Source organism: Hippopotamus amphibius, chromosome 3 (assembly GCF_030028045.1).
Source record: "Hippopotamus amphibius kiboko isolate mHipAmp2 chromosome 3, mHipAmp2.hap2, whole genome shotgun sequence".
NCBI classification, from domain to species: Eukaryota; Metazoa; Chordata; class Mammalia; order Artiodactyla; family Hippopotamidae; genus Hippopotamus; species Hippopotamus amphibius.
The window spans coordinates 20,668,383-20,685,570 of record NC_080188.1 but is presented as its reverse complement, the minus strand read 5'-3'; the positions used below and the strand labels follow the sequence as shown (position 1 = coordinate 20,685,570).

At 41.4% G+C, this 17,188-nt stretch overlaps 1 protein-coding gene and 1 non-coding gene across 8 annotated transcripts in view; both read right to left on the bottom strand.

Moving 5' to 3' along the window:
• The window catches only part of LIMCH1 (LIM and calponin homology domains 1), a 326,500-nt gene that overhangs the window by 206,495 nt on the left and 102,817 nt on the right, over positions 1-17,188 (bottom strand). The window lies entirely within an intron of this gene.
• On the bottom strand, positions 7,056-7,199 carry LOC130850658 (U4 spliceosomal RNA). The gene has a single exon (XR_009053005.1). It is a non-coding gene; the product is annotated as a U4 spliceosomal RNA (small nuclear RNA).

Genomic DNA, 17,188 nt, shown 5'->3' with positions numbered 1-17,188 from the left:
ATTTTACAGATGAGAAAAAAATAATGTCTTGCATATTAAGTGACTTGTTCAAGGTCATAATCTAGCTATTAGCAAGCATGAGACTAGAACCAGATCTCCCTTCACCCAGGCCAGGGTTTCACTGCCCCACCCACCACCTTCTGAAGACATATATTCTAATGACAATTACATTGTTACACTCTCTTTGATAACAATAGCTCCTTACATCTATTCAGTTTGGGTTGGCAAAGAAACAGCACAGAAGTCCAGGCCTGAGGTTATTTAATCAACATTATCAGACCATGATCCCCTCCAGCACTAGCTCTGAGTGTTTAATGTTGAGGATAATAAAATGCAATCTGCAGAATCCATTTATATTTTCATCATGTCATCAGAAACCCAGAAGGCGCTGTTTATACCCACAGATTGACAGACTACACTAAAAAAAATCTAATTAAGAATACAAGAAATGCTCCAAAGCATGCTGGGAGCATTAAATCCTCTGATCTAGCCATTGTGTGCTCTAAACACAGTAAATGGGTCAGTCCAGGAACATGTGAGTAGATTTAGCAGTAAGTGTGTTTGCACATCCTCAGGCTGTTCTTACCTTCCAAACAGACAGAACAGACGCTGCAAAGAAAGACAAACAACTCATGAGCTTTAACACAACATAAAGTATTAGCGATTGATTTGAGAGCAAAGCAAAAGAAAGAGCAAAGCAAAAGAAAATGGGCTAGTAGAGTGCTTCTGGGCCATGTGTGTTGTCTCCATTTCAAGAGGCAGAGCTAGGCTTCAGCCACAGGGTGATTTTTACCTGGGTATCATGTTGCTCCTTAAATAAATACTTCAACTCATGGCTAATTTTGACAAATCAGTGTATGGAACTGTCAACTAGTCCTCAGCACAGTGTTATATAAAACCTCTGAACTACGCAAATCTGGGTCCAAATTTCAGGTGTGATACTTTGGAGCTACGTGACACTGGACAAATGCCTTCATTTCCCTGAGCCTGCTCCATCATCTTTAAAAGATGGTTGTAGGGGGGACTTCCTAGGTGGTGCAGTGAGTAAGAATCCACCTGCCAATGCAGGGGACACGGGTTCGATCCCTGCCCCAGGAAGATACCACATGCTGCGGAGCAACCAAGCCCGTGCGCCACAACTATTGAGCCTGTGCTCTAGAGCCCGTGCTCTGCAACAAGAGAGGCCACCGCAATGAGAAGCCTGCGCACCACAATGAAGAGTAGCCCCCGCTCGCCACAACTAGAGAAAGCCCGTGTGCAGCAATGAAGACCCAACACAGCCAATAAAATAAATTAAAAAAAAAAAAAGATGGTTGTAGGAACCTGTTTTTCAAGGTTGTTAGAGGTTAGAAATCATGAGTAGAAACCACCTAATAGGACATTTACTACTGATGGGAAGTTCTATTACTCTTTTCCCCCCAAGCTTCATATCTAAGGAGAAGAAAAAATTCATGCTGGAGTGTCTAGATCAGGTGGTTGCAATTTTTGTTCAGAAATATCGCTCAAGAGAAAGTAAGTATGGTGGAGGCAGAAATGCTGCTTCACAGATGGATCTGGGTTTGTGAGTGCTGGGTACCAAATCACTCGATGTGACAGACTCCTATACACATCGTCTGGATTAAATGAGACCATGAGGAAAGGATTGGGCAAATCCAGAAAAATGACACATTTTATAAGAAAATTGACCTTTAAAAAGCCAATGTCGGGGCTTCCTAGGTGGCGCAGTGGTTGAGAACCCATCTGCCAATGCAGGGGACACAGGTTCGATCCCTGCTCCAGGAAGATCCCATGTGCCGTGGAGCAACTAAGCCCATGCGCCACAACTATTGAGCCCATGTGCTGCAACTACTGAAGCCCACGCACCTAGAGCCCGTGCTCTGCAACAAGAGAAGCCACAGCAATGAGGAGCCCGTGCATCACAGCAAAGAGTAGCCCCCACTCACTGCACCTAAAAAGAAAGCTCACACACAGCAAAAAAAGACCCAACACAGCCAATAAAATAAATAAATAAATAAATAAATAAATTTATTTATTTAAAAAAAAAGCCAACGTCATGAAGAAAAGGGGAGGGTTATTATCTTAAATAAGAGACTTAAGAGACATGACAACCAATTGCATTGTATACGTCTTAATGAAATCCTAGTCTAAAAGAAGATTTATGGGTGATATTTTGGGCACAGCTGGGGGAGATCTGAACATCTACTGGTCATTTGATAATATTAGGGCATTATTTCACTTTATTAAGAGTGACAATGGCATGGTGGTTAAGTAGAAGAATGTTCTTATACCTTGGAGATGCACACTAAAGTATTTAGAGGGAAAGTGGTCTGATATCTGTGATTTATTTTGAAAAGGTTGAAAAATTACTAGGAGTATGTGTGCATGTGTGTGTGTAAGACATAAATACAGAAAATGTTAACAATTATTGAAACTAGGTGGTAGGTATATGGCCTATTTGAACCAACCATCCTTCCTTCCTTCCTTCCTCCCTCCCTCCTTCCCTCCCTGCCCCCTCCCTCCCTCCCTCCCTCCCTCTCTCTCTCTCTCTCTCTCTCTCTCACACGTTTCAAAATATTCGTAATAAAATCTTGTCTGGAGCTACGGCTGAAAGTCATTCAGCAGTACAGGGAAAGTACTCACGTCAAAAACCTGTCTGGTGCCTCCTCATTTGTTACTAGGAGTGCTTTTTCATATCTGTTTTCACTGGTTCACTATCGGTCATTTCATTTATATTCAACCCACTCTCTCACCTGCTCACTACACAGAAATGGCTCTTGCCAGTCATGAAATCAACATGACGCTAGTACTGAGGATGGGAAGGAAAGAGGGGTCAAGCCCCTTGGCTTCCTGATTTGGGGCAAAGAATGGGAACTAGAGGCTCTGCCAAGTACACACAGTCCTGTGACAGCTGCAGTGCTGTCTGAAGAACTGATCAATTTCACCATTTGATATTCTAATAACTGAATAATTTTTAGCTAAGAATCCAAAGTAACCACGAAACTGTTGTGTTTCACCAGCACTTGGTATTTTAAAACACATCAAGTTCAAGTGAGAAAACTACTAGAATTCACCCAAACAAGTTATTAGATTACCAAAGGAAAATAAAACATGGTGAAATGTTCACTATACAGACAGGATGATCACATTTTAAACAGCCTGTCCTTTTAAAAGTTGGTATGACTTGGGCAACACAACTACAAAGAAAAGCAAGGAAGTGATCAACATAAAATGAGAAAGTGACTTTTAGAAGGAGAGAAGGAATTACCAACGGGACGGAGCCCAGGACAGGCTGTCAGGGTGACAAAATTCCACTTCTTGATTTGGATCTACTTCTTGAGACAGCGATTCCAAGATTGTACACCTTAAAAAATTAACTAAGCTGTGAATTTATGTGATTTTCTGTAACTGCGTTATACTTTACAGTTAAAAAGATTTTAAAGGGAGGACTGGGGACATAGAAGTTGACCTCCATAGTGGTTTATTCTCTTTTTCTTTTTTTTTTCTTTTGCTAGTAACAAAAGCCATTTTCCATTTGGTTTAACTCAGAAAAGTTTTTATAGTGAGAAAATATTACTTGTAAAAGGTTTTTCATTCAAATGTAATAGAAATACACCTCCATCTAATAATATTCCTCGGGTCTGTTAAAATGGTGGCTGGCACTAGGGAAAACAGTATGGAGGTTCCTTAAAAAAAAACTAAAAACAGAGTTACCATACAATCCAGCAATCCCACTCCTGGGCATATATCCAGAAAAACAAAAACTCTAATTCGAAAAGATATATTCACCCCAATGTTCACAGAAGTACTATTTACAAGAGCCAAGACATGGAAGCAACCTAAATGTCTATCAACAGATGAATGGATAAAGAAGATGTGATACATACACACACACACACACAAAATGGAATATTACTCAGCCATAGAAAGAATGAAACATTGCCATTGTGGCAACATGGATGGACCTAGAGATTATCATACCGAGTGAAGCCAAACAGACAAAGACAAATATTATATGATAACATTTATATATGGATCTAAAAAATAATACAAATGAACTTATTTACAAAACAGAAACAGACTCACAGACATAGAAAACAAACTTATGGTTACCAACGGGGAAAGGGGGTGGCGGGAGGGAGGAATAAATTAGGAGTATGGGATTAACAGATACACAATGGAAAAGAGTCAGAAAAAAATGTATATGTATAACTGAATCACTTTTCTGTACACCGGAAACTAACACAATATTGTAAATCAACTATACCTCAATTTTAAAAATGGTGGCTGGGACCCACACATGCCTACTGCATACTACAGTTTAAAACAAACATTTGAGTATCAAAGGAGCCAATGTACTGTCAGGCTTTGGAAAATAAAGGACAAATCATCTTCTGAGGTTTTACCATTTGAATGGCTCTAGCCAGACACTTGGGATCAGGAATGGCCACGGTGCCCCTTCCCCTCATCGTCTATCTATGGTTCTGCTGTTTGAACCAGACGGTTGTAGAGACACCTAGCCAGGACTGGTAGGAAGCTGAAACTCTGGACAACTGGATTTGAGCCACACTGCTCTCATAACCAAGGGCTTCTAGCAAATCACTCCACTTCTCTAAGTCTAAGATAACTTTGCACAAATCCACGGATTCTCTGAACCCTATTCTACCCTAGCCTCCCACCTTGAAGTTTTGGTGATAATAGTAACAGCATCTTTTATTGAACCTTAATTGACTCACTTGGTTCTCAGGTCCCCGATGCAGTTGTCAGAGCTATTGTGGCTGGTGGCACAGGTTGTGCCCTGAACAAGGACTCCCAGCTGAGAAGACAAGCTGGGGCTAAAACCCGCCTGAGCTCTCTTTGTCAAACTAAACAAACTTGCGTCCCATTTTCCTAATTCACATAAAGCCGCTGTCTGTACTCGAGCCCATAGAGTCCACCCCGTGATGTCTTTCTGAGTTTACATAAAGGTGCTCAGTGGGCTATCAGGGGCCCTGACAGAAGTATCATTATTATCTGTTTTGCAGATGAAAAAACGAAAGTATAGACCAGGAAGTAATTGGCCTAATTTCACACCAGAGGTGGCAGAGCCAGGACTCTAAGCTGGGCAATCTGGTTCCCGACCCGCATGGCTAACCAGAAGGTTATGCTGCCCAAATACACCTGTGTCGGTTGAGTTGTAAATAAAGATCTGACTTCCCACTGCCTATGCAACCTTCTCTCTTCAATGGGCCTCTTCCTCAAAATGTGGGAAAAGAACATAAACCCCCAAATCCAGAGAGATGTCAAAATGTCTGCCCATATATTGTCAATTCACTCAACACATGGGGGTGAAATCATAACAATCTCTGTGACGTCATTGGATTTTAATTTCTGTATTTAAAAAATTATCACATATATCCAAAAGAATCCAACTTTAAAGACTCTTATACACAACTTGGTCCCCTATGGAATGAAAAATAAATATCCACAAATGGGGAGTGAGGGGACTAGAAGGAAGGAAGACAAGATGCCTCATTTGAGACCATTAGGCATCTCAGAACAAAACATTTCCCTACGTATCTCCCTCTGGTTCTTTAGACTTACATATAATGTATTATGGCAGGAAATCTGTTCTCTTGGCTGCTTTGTGATGAAGACAGCAGGTGGTAATCCCAGCCCCCTAAAGTGCTGTCCATCCCTGGGCCTCACTGACACCGCAATGTGGCGGCTGCCCCCACTGAGGAAGCAGCGCCATCTTGGTTTCTACCGGAGTGAACACTGCTCAGACTCTGTATTTTTCTCTCCTTATACAATGTTTCCTCCATAAACATTGACCACATGGACAAGGAAGGAGTCCTGTTTTCAGAGCCTTACCAAAAACCCATAAGGAAACAGTGTAATGCTGCACTACCCCAGGGAAACTAAAGAAAAAACAAGAAGGCTATTTGTTATAAACCTAGTAGGTGAGATCCATGCAGTGGTTAGGAATCCACCTGCCAATGCAGGGGATACAGGGTCGATCCCTGCTCCAGGAAGATCCCACATGCCACAGAGCAACGAAGCCCGTGCGCCACAACTATTGAGCCTGCGCTTTGGAGCCTGTGATCCACAGCTATTGAGCCCATGTGCTGTGACTACTGAAGGCCGTGCGCCTAGAGCCCATGCTCCGCAACAAGAGAAGAGAAGCCACCGCAGTGAGAAGCCCACGCACCACAATGAAGAGCAGCCCCCACTCACCGCAACTAGACAAAGCCCAAGCGCAGCAGCGAAGACCTCACGCACCCAATAAAAAAGTTAACTGTGTTATTGTTTGAATATGAGATATGTTCTAAGAGGTCTTTTGTTATATTTTAAAACTCCTTATAATCAAGTCATCCTGAGAGAAGGCCAAGAACCAATGGTATTCTGCTATAATGCTAACAATTGGTCCTCTTGAGGTGGGGAGGGGAGAAGAGCCCGGACACGTAGCATTTGCCAGTCTCCATGGCATAAATATTCCCACTGTGGCTGATTTCAAGCTCAGCATGATGTCACTGAGCACAGAATGGGGAGGAAATGCGCACAGTCCTCTCTTGAGCCATGCCAGCTGGCTCTAGAACACTACTGCGAACTTGCAGTGTGTATTACATACACATTATGTGGCTAACTACTAACTTAAATGTGCTGTCTTACATGTATTTCAATGTCCATGACGTTGGAGAATTATCAAATAATAATTGAAAACAAACCATATAAGCATATAAATGTTTCTAAACTTGCATAATCTCTTGTTCATAAACAGTCAACATCTTATGGAAAGATGCAACTACTATGATGATATAAATTGTCGTCCTTTCAGAGAGCTGTTTCTGATTCCTGGCTCTAGATAGGCGATCAGAAAGCAAAAGCAAAAGGTCTCCACTAAATTCCTGAAAATTGGAGCAGTAACAATGATCCAATGAATAGCCCTTTCCCAAGCATATAAAATCAAATACTAAAAGCTTACTTTGGTCCTAAATATTTCCTAGCTGTGGAATATACCGAGGTTCTTGAAAGCTTGTATACTCTCTAGTCCTGAATTTGAAAATATACTTCCTTCCTCCCTTACAGAAGCTCCAATAATTATAGCAAAGCTAATAATCGTCCCCAATCCATTCTAGTGTACTGTGATATAATTTTTCAAGTAGCAATAATCGCACCTCGGATAAACCTCATTGGCTATGATACTGCCACCAGGCAAAGCTAATTTTCAACAGATTTGTGGGCAGTTAGCTTGATTGTAACAATCTTTTAGAGGAAGAAGGGAAAAATACAGCCCACTTCCAACATAAGTATACAAACTATCCAAACAGGAGTCTCGACTACAGTGCCCGGGAGGTATTAAGTAGAACTAGCAAAGCAGACCAGTTGCAGTTTTGGCGCTGATTGACACAGAGAGCTGTTGTTTGTAAAAGGAAGAAAGGGAGGACTAATGCTTTGGCAACAATCAACAGCTCTGTTCTTTCTTTTTTTAATTGCTACAACACCTGCTGCCTCAGTCTCTTCAGCCTCATCCATTATGCAGCATGTTGACGGTGACGGGACCGGGACACGCCATTGCACACAATGACCGACCTGAGAAAGACAAAGGGACAGACCCAACACTCAAAGGACAGGCAGTGATAGCCCACAGGCTTCCTCTTCTCACTCTCAGCATTAAAAAAAAAAAGATCCACTTACACCAAAATTTATTGAGTTATTTTATGGCATAAGGAGGAGTTAAAATGCAAAGACAATACTTGTTTTCTACATTATGTGTTTAGGGAAATTATTATTTCATGCGGATTGGCCTTCACATTTACTCTTTGGCCTACCCAAGAGAGGAAATACTTAACAGAAGCATTTCCCAAAGTATGTTCCACTGAATCCTAGTTCCACAGGATGTTAAGAGATGTGATGTGGAAAAAAGGCTCTACGATCAAGTACATTTGGGGAATGCTAAGCTGTGTTGTTTTGTTTTTTCAACTTTGCGCTTCTCAGAGCCAATAATATGCTAATGTGCACTGAGATCCTCCAGTGGGGGATGAAACAGTATTTCCTAATCTGTTGTACCAAGACCCCATTTCAAGAAAAGTCTCTGAGGAGTGGGACCAGTGCTCTGTAGTACCTGTATTAGGAAACTGACTTTCCAGCAAACTCATAGCCTGGGGAGACCAAACAGACCCTCACAGAAGTTGTTTGGTCTTTACTGTATTGGACTCCTTGGTACTTTAGGAAATGTGAATAAGCTACCAAAATTCAAAAGCAGGAGAGCTAATATTTAAGCAACAACAACAACAACAAGAGCTTTTTCTTATTGGAAAAAAATGGAGGGGGGGAGGAACTGATGGGGCACTCCTTGCCCACAGAGTTGCCTTTTCTGTGCAGAATATTTTAAACCATAAAGGAATTTTTAAAAACAAACTATATAATGTACACAGTTTATAGTGAAGTTACGTAAAGAAAAATTACAAGGGCCCTGTATATATGTGTTCAGAGAAGTGAAACAAAGGCCACTGAGAATGGGGTATTAAAGAAGGAAGTCTTCCCCCCCGGAGGTGGGGATTAGCTTAGATAGGTAGGAAGAAAGGAGCGAGGTATGCAAAGCTAAAGGAAACGCCCAGAACAAAAGCACAAGGCTGGAATCAGTAAGTCATAAAAATAGATCACAGACTGCTTCAAAACATAGATACAAAAACACACATGTTTGATTTAAACTTGTGATTTAATTGAGGGACACAGGGGTCAAGAATTTTAACAATTAAATAGCTCTGAACCATAGGTAGGGTCACATCAAGCCATTTGGCCATTACATCCAATCTCTCAGAGGATAAACACTAGATGTTTCTTAGTTATATGACTAAGTAATTTCCAAAACAATTTCCATCAAATGCCAGGTGCAAAAGCAATTGCATCAAATTCCTTGCCAGTTCCACAGACCTGGGATAGCAGGGCCTCTGAGAACCAGCGAACCAGTTGGAAAATAATTCTGGAGCCTCAGAGATCCTATTACTAAGAAGCAGAAATAGATTTTCAAGTGCTCACTTTGAAATATTGAGCATTGTTCCACCCAGATCTTTCCACCATCCTAGAACATTTATTAAACACCAGTTCAAAGTGAGTCATCACCTAAAATAAAGCTTCACCTTGTGCGTGAAGTCACGATGCACAGCGGTTTAACTTCACCACCGGGTGATTAGCACAATCTAAAACAACAAAACAAAACAAAATAAAAGATACCAAAATATTCTCTTATTAAGAAGTTAGCTCTAGCATGTGATAGGAGCTCAAAATGTGTTTCTTAATCTGAGTTAAGGTCTAACTGTTGCTGTTCTACAGTTTTTGTTATTTTCTACATCATGACTCTTCCAAGATTTCTACTAACAACTCAAGACCCCAACCCCCAGACTTGACTAGTCTTCAATCTTTACTTTCAGAACAATGTCTTGTTTTGAAAAGACTGACAACCACAGACACACACACACAAAAATCGGCCTCCAAAATCACGGGAGGTACCAGAATCTTCCCTAAACTTGGCATCTTTTTTTTCCACCTAGCAAAGAATTGCCTCCTTTTCTTTCTGAGCAAGTCCTTCCAATCCAGGCCCTTGTTCCTACTCTCTCCCTTCTGATCTCCTCCCCTCTCTCTTCTTTGCACAACTCACCAAGCTAGGGGATCCTTAGCAAACCTCTCTGCATGCAGCAGTCTTGATTCAAATATTTTTAAGTGTTTCCTACTGCCTCAAGCTCACACACTAACTGGAATCTGCCACGCGAATCTACTCCTTGTGTGAATTCACCACACACATCCATGTCTCTTTGCATTTGCTCATGCCATTACCATATCTGGAATGCCTTTGTTCTTTATTTATATCTAATCCCATGTTCAAATCTCAAGGCACAAACACTCTAAGATTTCCCAAAAGCCCCCCATTAACTCCTATATTCCTTAGAAAACCAAATTTGTCTCCAACTCCCAAAGCACTTACTGTCTTTTATACATGACATAAGACAGGATTTATAATCAGAAAACCTGGGCTTAAATCCAACCTCCACCACTAACTAGCTATGTGATTTGGGGTGGATACCTCTGCACTGTAGCTCTTTCCTCACCTATAAAATAGGAAAATGATAGCACTAATCTTACAGGTAAGGATTAAATGAGATTATGCATATGAGAGCACGTGAAAACTGTTAATGAAAAAAGTGTAACTTGTGAAATGTAATTTACCTTAAAGTGTCATTAATATTGGTATGCTTTGTCCCTGTGTCCCCTAGTAGATTCATTCCTTGAACAATGATTTACAGAGCACATCTTATGTGCCTTCCATTGTTCTAGACACTGGGGATGTGGTCCCTGAATTCACATCATTGTTTACCAGACAGATGATAAACAACATAACATGTAATACAACATCAGGTAATAGTAAGAGCTATGAAGAAAAAATAGAGCAAACTAAGGGGATAAAAAGTGGCAAATAAATGGACTGCTACTTGAGATGTTTTAAAGCAAAAAGGCTTTGCCGAGAAAGTGACACATAATCAGAGACTTGAAAGAAGGAGGTGGTGAGCAGTGCTCATTTCTGTGGGAAAAGCATCCCAGGCAGAGACATGCAAGTTCAGGGCTCACACGTGGGTGTGAGCAGGTAGTGTCTGGTAAAGAAAACGCAAGTATGGCCAGAATGGAGATAATAAGGGTAGCAGAGCAACAAGACGAGGACAGACAGGGAGCTAAAAGTCTTATCAGCAACAATAAAGACCTTGGAACTTGTTCTCAGTGCTGTTCAAAGCACTCACTGAAAAGAGAGTTGTGAACAGGGAAGTGTTGTGATTTAAGTAACATTAAAAAAATTACTCTGGCCATTGTATGGAGAATTGACATGGGGGGGGAGCAAGTGGGCAAGACTGGGGACAGGAAAACCATTGAGGACACAACTACACAGGCTAGGAGAGAAAGATGGTAACTTGGACTAGGATAGTAGCTGAGGGAATGAGAAGTGGTCTGATCCTGGGTTATTTTGAAGGCAGAAGCTAATGGATTTGCTGATGGACTGACCAAATGTGAGATATTAGCAAATGAGAAGAGCTGAGAATCTCTGCACATTTTGACCTTGAACAACCGTGTGCTATTAAGATAGGGAAGACTTGAAGAGGAGCAGCTTTGGAGAGAAAAATCAAGAGCTGTATGTTGTTCCCATTAAGGCTGAGATGACTGTGTGATATCCAAGTGAGAAACAGGTATACTAGCACTCAAAGGAAAGGACAGAGCTAGCGTTATATATTTGGATATGGAACATGAGATAAAGTGACCCCTGGAGTGTGCAAGAGAAGAGGTCCAAGGACTGAAGCCAGGGGTCAGTCAGCAATTACGTATCAGGAAAAAGAGGAGAGTCCAACCAAGGAGAATAAGAAGGGATTGGCTAATGAGTTAGGAGGACAATGATAAGACAAGGATATCCTGGAAGCCAAGAGAGAAAAAATGTTTGAAAAAGGAGAGGATAATGGTCCAATGGATGATCAAAGGTTGTATAAGATGAGAACTGGGAATTGTCTGTTGAACTTGGGCAGTGAAGAACACAGGTCACCTTGACCTGAGTAATTTCTATAGAATGGTGAGGATGTGAGTACACCAGAGTAAGAAGGAAAGCATAGTCAATTCTGAATGAGTAGATATGGAGACGTGGGCGAAGATGGATGTGTAGTTTAGGAAGGGCACATGCTAAAGGAATGACCCAGTAGAAACAGAGAAGGCAATGATACAGGAAAGAGAGGGATGACAGTTGAGGGAGTAAAGAGTAAATTTTTGAACAGGTGAGGAGATGCAGATCACAAGGCCAAGGTCTGGCCTTAGATGTGCAGAGAGAGATCATTCATTGTAAGGGGAGGAAGGCAGAGTAAATGAGTACAGATGCAGCGATAAGTTTGATGGTGAACAGATTAGAAGTTCTCATCAGATTGCTTTCAGCAGCCATCAGCTGAGAGTGAGAAAAGGAGAGTGGTGTCGGAGGTTTAGGAAAGAGAAATGTGAAGAGTGGGCTGGTGAATCGATACATGGATAAGTGTGGGCTGCCATTTGATGGTCCCTTTCTCTGCCTCATCCTTCAAGAACCACTACAGCTTTGCAGTTGTTACTCACAAGACATATGCTTAAAGATGAGCCTGATTTCTTTGAGAAACAGATTTTTTGCAAACCAGCAATGATATTATCCTGAAAAAAGATGTTAAAACTAGAAGGAAAGTTTTTCTGGAATATGTGTTACCAGCCATGCTTTGGACCCTATGAAAAATGCCTAGGACCACAAGCATGGCCTAAAGCCTCATTCAGTCACCTTCATCTCTCATTTTGACAAGTACACAGGAGTCATTGATGAATGCGACACTGCAGAGAAACAGTACTTCAGAGACTTGGGAAATCTATTACTGAAAGAGGAGGCAGAAAATAAAATAGATCAGTATGGTATGATTTTTGAGTTTCCACCACACTTGTATATTCTGGACTAATATAAGGGATCCTATTTCCCACAAAGAAGGAGAAAGATAAACAGGTAGAGAAGTATCAGTCACTCAAATGTGTTGCTTCATTTCAATTGTGTGTTGAAGGGGTGGGGGGTGGGGAATGGAGGTTAAAACATCAATGTCCAACTACTAAGAGGTAGAGCTCACCGACTTTCTACTTTCTAAGAGACACTGTAGTCTTCAGCCTCAGTGGAGTCATAGGATGACCCTGTGGCATCATTATAAACATCATGGTGAAAGCAGCCCATCTGACTACATTTAAGAGACGCCATGATGACAAATCCTCTGCTGAGTCTTTTGGGAAGAAGAGTTTGAAAATCACTAAGATAAACACCTTGCCTGGGTTTCCTAGGGTCACGTGTCAGCTTTGCAGCTGCTTAAAGATAAAAGAGTCTCTTCACAAGTGAGTTTCATGCACAATCCCAACAGACAAAAGCACAGAGTTAGAAATCTGAGCTGCTACCCGCATGCTACGCTGGCCAAATAGCAGACAGTAAGAGTGGGTACAAGCAAGCAAGACTTGAAAAGGTAGCTGGAGTATCATCACCAACTTTGATCTTATCTGAATGAGAGAAAAACAGACACCTGGTAATGCAGGGCGACAGGCCTTACCCAAAACTCTTGAAAGTAATTTATAATTTCTTAGATTTTAGAATGATACTATAATGTATATACCATTATGTAACACCTCCAAGAGGTCTAGGGAAGTACTCTTTAATCAAATACAATATTTTTGTGGTGAAATATTTGAATGGTCACATTAAAGTGAACAAATAAAAATAATGAATAGCCTGAAGTTATTTAAGGTCACCTTAGTTTTGTTACTCAATGAATTACAAAAGAAATGAAGGAGGGGAGGGAGGGAATGAGGGAGGGGAGCAGGGAATGAGGGAGGGGGGCAGGGCAAGAGTGAGGAAGGGAAATTTTAAAAAATAAAAAAATTTTAAAATCTAAAATGAAAAAGAAAACTTTCCACTTATCAAACCTTTTTGGGTTTTGTAATTGTGCCCAAGTGATTGTGGACCTGTAAAAATACAAGGACATATGCAGGCTTTGGCCTGTAAGTTTGCTATATTAGACTACCAGGCTCCCAAAGAGCTGTCACTTTTACCACATGAAAAGCAGAATAGAAAAAAACAGAGATAATAAAATATTAAAAATTAGCAGGCAAGCACCATCTTTGAAGTATGATTTGTGACACTGTACGAATGGTGCACACACGTGTCCATGCTTCTGACTGTTCTCTGGTCAACACTGCTAAATATTACTTGGCCTCTGAGTTCAGTGTTACTTATAAGCATGAGGTTGATATTTTGTTTTCTGGTAGAGCTGCAAGATGTACAATGCTTACTTTTGACCACTGACTTTCCAAGAACATCATCTCCTATGTGTCAGGTCAGGATTCCTCTTAGGATCACATATATGAAGTTAAAAAGGAATTTAATACAGTTGAAGCGATAGTTGTATATTCATGTTCATAACAGATTACTCACAATAGCCAAAAGATAGAAGCAATGCAAATGTCCACTGACAGACGAATAGATAAACAAGAAGTAGTGTGTACACACACACACACACACACACACATACATACACACACAGGAAAATTACTCAGCCTTAACAAGGAAAGGGAGGAAATTGTGATACATGCTACAACATGGAAGAACCTTGAACACATGATGCTAAATGAAATAAGCCAGCCACAAAAGCATAAATGTTGGATGATTCCATTTACATGAGGTACCTAGAGCAGTCAGATTCATAGAGACAGATAGTAGAACAGTGGCTACCAGGGGCTGGGGAAAAGGGTAATAGGAAGTTATTGTTTAATGGGTACAGTCTTGCAAGGTGAAAAGAGTTCTGGAGATGGATGGCTGTGACGGTAACAATACAAATGCACTTAATGCCCCTGAAATGTACACTTAAAATGGTTAAGATGGTAAATTTTGTCTGATGTGTATTTTATAACTAAAAATAATAATAATAATAAATAAAAGGAATTAAATAATAAAAGAAGGCATACCCTGAAAAAATACACTGAACAACCTGAAAGATGACAAGGAACTCTACAAGGAGCGAATAAATGAGTCCAAAATTGCAAGGAAAAGAGTACAGGGATGAACCAGAAAGCTATGTAGAAGACAAAAGGAAAAGAAGACTGAACTGTTTGCCTCTGAATAAATCATCATGGAAATCTGCAGTGACCTTCAGTGTGCAGGTTGGTGGCTTTGAGATGTTGTGCAGCAGGGGGTTCACGCTACTCATTCCACCCCTTCGCTGAGGCAAAGCAACTGAACTGTTTCTAAGCCTCAATAATGATCACAAATTTGGGGAGCCCAGGAAGCAGGGGTCATCAAGTCCCTAAGGAAGAAGAGAATACATTTTTTAGGCTTTGTGAGGCTTACTGTCTCTGTCACAACTCCTCAATTCTGCCTTTGTAGTATGAAAACTGCCATAGGCAAACATAAATGAATGGATGCAGTTGTGTTCCAATAAAACTTTATTTATAAAACCAGGCAGTGGGCCATAATGTGCTGACCTCTGCTCCATAAGGGAAAGAAGGCTTCAGATATTCTAAGTGGATAAAAATTATTACGTGGGCTTTGGAAGGAGAATCTCAAACCCAGAGAGGAATAGGGTCAATAGAAAAACAATAATTTTGGAGTTAAAAATAAAAACTGTGGGGAAGAAAATAGAAAGAAAGAGAACACGCTGACCCAGATGGGAACATATAGATGGGAACAAAGCAGCGGAAGAAGCGGGTTGTAGGTTTGTGACCTCCTTTATTTTGTTGTTGTTGTTGTTACTATTTATTTATTTATTTATTTTAATTTATTTTATTTTTTTAAGCTCTTTATTGGAGTCTAATCGCTTTACACTGTTGTGCCAGTTTCTGCTGTACAACAAAGTGAATCAAGCTGTATTTACACATATATCCCCATATCCCTGCCCTCCCACAACTCCTTCCCACCCTCCCCCCATCCCACCTCTCTAAGTCATCACGGATCGTGTGACCTTCTTTATTTTTTTTAAATTTTATTTATTTATTTATTATTTTTGGGGGGTACACCAAGTTCAATCATCTGTTTTTATACACATATCCCTGTATTCCCTCCCTCCCTTGACTCCCCCCACCCTCCCCATCCCAGTCCTCTAAGGCATCTTTCATCCTCAAGTTGAACTCCCTTTGTTATACAACAACTTCCCACTGGCTTCCTATTTTACAGTTGGTAGTATACATATGTCTGTGCTACTCTCTCGCTTCGTCTCAAAAGGAGAACTATAGGGAAAAATGGGCGTGGAGCACTAGAAGAACAGGAACTGTGGCCCAGGCTGCAGAAGAGGTAGCTGGAAGGCACATCAGCAGGGCGATCATTCTAACTCAAGGCCTAGAGTCCACAGGTTGAGGAAAGGCAAGCCTTTGAGAAGGGTCCTTTGGCCAAGGACATTCTGGACCTCACTGGCACGCCGGCAGCAGGGACTTGCGAATCACTACCAAGGGAACCACTGGTTCAGAAACCCATGAGCTGATCTCTCAGATGGGAGCCATGTGAGGGCAGGTGGGACTGTGAGACTGGCTCACAGACTGCAGAGTCCCGAAGAGGAAGCAATAAACGGAGCACAGGGGTAAGAAAGCCCGGGGACTCTGCCGGGAAGGAGAACAGAAATGAGCAGAAGACAAGACTGTGGGAAATGCAATTTGGAGAATTTCTGTCTCTAAACTTAAAGTAGCCTTCTCAGTTTAGTTCTGGGCTGCCAGGAGTGTATTAGTCCAGAAGGAAAGTTTGAGATTTTGAACATACAGAATGGGCAGCAAAGAGTAGATAGGGATCCCGGGAGACACAAAGAGAGGACCACCACTGGGACGGTGCAGTGGTGTGACGCTGCAGTGATGAACACCGCCGCTGCGCACTTCTAAGTTCTGCAAGTAGATGGGGATGCTTCTGGCCACTGTGAGCCAGGAGTGGATTTACCTTGCAGAATACTCACTGGTTCAACAAATATTGGTGCGTATTACTATGAGAAAGACACTGTGCTAGATACAAGAAACAGAATGATGAGGTATGTAGAGGGGAGAAGACAGTCATTAAATCACACACATGCAAAAGTACAACTGCTATAAGTTCCAGAAAGGAAAAACATATGGTGTTAGGAGAGTTGCTCAAGAAAATGGCTTCTGAGTTGAGAATTAGAAGGAGGTAAGAAAGGAAAGAGAGAGGGAAGAGGAAATGACATGTGCACAGCCCGGTGGAAGGAGGAAACATGACACACGTGAGGGACGGGAAGAAGGATGCGAGAGTAGGAGCTCAGAAAGCAAGGTGAGCAGAGGCCCACACCTGGCTAGAGATGTGGGTGGACAAGGACTGGTGTAATGTCTTGCAGGGCACTTGAAGAAATGTCACCTGAGCCCAGGAACAATGGGAAGCCATGGGACGAATTTAAGCCAAGCTGGTGAAAGGGTAACAGATCAGGTAAATCTTCCTGTAAGAGAAAGGCTCAGGAGAAGGGCAAGTGGGGAGTGGATGCAGAACAACACTGGGATGCTTTCGTTATACACCCCTCACTGGAAGCCACACCAAAATCAATTAATAATGGTAGATTTCTACCAATCTGAAATGCCCAGGTCCTGGATTGTAGATATTTGTCACAGATTTACTGGCAAAGGTAAAACCATGAAGCCTCTCTCATTTTCTCCTGTT